We start from the raw sequence: 2308 nt of genomic DNA on the forward strand, positions 1-2308 counted from the left end.
GTCGCATCAAGATGCTCCGTGAGTCTGCGCTGAATGAGTCGCTCCAGTACTTTCCCGAGGACGCTCAGTAGGCAGATTGGCCGGTACGACGACGGTTCCCCGGGTGGTTTCCCCGTCTTGGAGAACAGCACTAACCGTTGCCTCTTCCATTCGTCCGGGAAGTAGCCTGTCCGGATGTAGTGCTGGAACGTTCTCCTGAAGACACCGGGAAAGGCCGTCATCGCCGCTATCAGGGCCACGTTCGGGATATTGTCGTCGCCCGGGGCTCGCTGCGGGTTGAGCGATTTTGCAATGCTCAACAGCTCCCCCTCGGTGACGGGATCCCGGTCGATGTCCTCTTCTGACAATCTGGCCGCTGTGGGCCACTCCATGGGCGGTCGCTCCGGAAAAAGTTCGCCGACGATGTGCTGGAGCTTCGCTGGGTCCCGTTCCATCGGTACGCGCGCTCCAGTCCACTGCTGCTTCCTGATCTTGTAACCCGGCCCGAATCCGTGGGGCCCTAGCTGTTCAGGTAGCTGTTCGCCGTACTCCCTCTTGCTTCGCTTGACCGCTTGCTCCAATGCTGCTCTGGCTGCTGTACAGGCCGGTCGTCGTTCCTCTCGCTGGTCGTCCGTCCGTGCTCTCCTGAGCCGTCTCCGCATCCCGATGTAGTTGCGGCGTAGCTGGGCAATCTCCTCGTTCCACCAGTACACCGATCGTCGTCTTCCTCGGGCCGCAGGCAATCTCGGCATCGTCGCGTCGCAGGCGGTTGTCATGGCCTGCGTCAGCTCGTCCGCCAAGAGGGTGTGGTTGTGGATGTCCAGCGAGCCCATGACTTCAACGAAGAGGTCCTTGTTGAAGAATCGGTTCGCCCACCTACACTCCGCCGTTTGCTGCTCCCTCTGTCCCAGGTTCTGTTGTGCCGTCGTCCGCTCGACCGTGAACTTGATGGTGTTGTGGTCGCTCGGATTTTCGTCACAGACGCGCCAGTCGTTGTCTCCCATGAGCGACGGGCTGCAGAAGGATACGTCGACGATGGAGCTGCGACCACTGTGACCGCTCCATGTTGGATGGTTGCCCCGATTCAACAGGACCAGTCCCAGCGACGCCGCTGCGTCCATCACCACCGCGCCCCTGTGCACCCGCTCTCCATCGTTGCTTCTGCGTTCCATGCCCCACGCTCTTGACCAGGCGTTGACGTCGCCGCCAATCACGGTGTCCCGGTTCCGCGGTATCACCGACGCAATCTCTGTCCATTTGCGCCGGAAATCCTCTACAGTCGAATCGGGACCCACTGGTGGTAGGTACACGGAGCAGAAAACGATGCCACGCATCTCGACCACGACGAAGCGATCCCGTCGATTCTCGATAATGCGTTGGATGGGGTACCTTCCTGTCGATACTGCTGCCACATTGCCCGTCGGATCCGCAACCCAGTTGCCGTTGTTCTCGGGGATCCGGTATGGGTCCGAGATCAGCACTATGTCGCAGCCTTCCGATCGGGCCGTTTGCAGCAGCATGTCCTGGGCCAGCTGGCTGTGGTTGAGGTTCTGCTGGAGTACCTTAACCATTGCAGGGCCGGCTGGTGACCCCTCCTCCTACTTGGCGGCAGTTGCGCTGGCCGAACGAGTGTCCGATTGCGTCCGGGCCCTTGCAGACGAGACATTTCCGCTCCTTAGTGCACGGTCCAGAGTGCTTAGGCTCAGCACATCGATGGCATCTGCTGGACCGATCCTTGCCGCGGCAGTTGGTGGCGATGTGGCCAAACTCATAGCATCGGTAGCACTGGCGCTTCGTCTCCACCTTCCGGAGTCTGCAGCACCGACTTAGCCCGATGACGTGCTGCGTCTGCAGCACCTCCTCCGTCGCGGCCACCTCTGGGCAACCGAAGAACGCGACCAACGTACCGTAGTTTGACTTTACGGTCGTGACCTGATCCGCGTAGATGGTTACTCCCAAGGCGCTGCTAAGGTCCGTGGCGATGTCCTCTTTAGAGCAGCTGGGCGGGATGTTTGTGCAGGTGAGCCGAACAGTGGGGGTCCGCGGACGGGCTTTCGCCTTGCCGTCGAGCGCCGCGGACACCTTTCTCCACATGTCCAGAGTTTCGGTGTGGGTCTTGCAGGACAATTCCAAGAGAAGATTCCCTTGGAAGTTGGTCCGCACTCGCTCCACAACCTTCCTGTCGTCGCCAAGCTTCTCCTTTACTACGCGCAATATCTCGTCCGGCGTGGTGTCGTTAATCGCCTCCAACTCCAGGGCGTCCGGGACTCGATATGCGCGTTTCTTGGGCTGCGTCGGTGGCTGATGGTGCTCCGGCTGCTGCTGATGT

At 60.5% G+C, this 2308-nt stretch overlaps 1 pseudogene; it reads right to left on the reverse strand.

The window, feature by feature from the left end:
• Nucleotides 1–800: 800 nt before the first annotated feature.
• LOC128298943 (uncharacterized) lies at nucleotides 801–2073 on the reverse strand (annotated as a pseudogene).
• Between the last annotated feature and the right edge of the window lie 235 nt (nucleotides 2074–2308).

The sequence above is a fragment of the Anopheles moucheti genome, chromosome 2, assembly GCF_943734755.1.
Source record: "Anopheles moucheti chromosome 2, idAnoMoucSN_F20_07, whole genome shotgun sequence".
NCBI classification, from domain to species: Eukaryota; Metazoa; Arthropoda; class Insecta; order Diptera; family Culicidae; genus Anopheles; species Anopheles moucheti.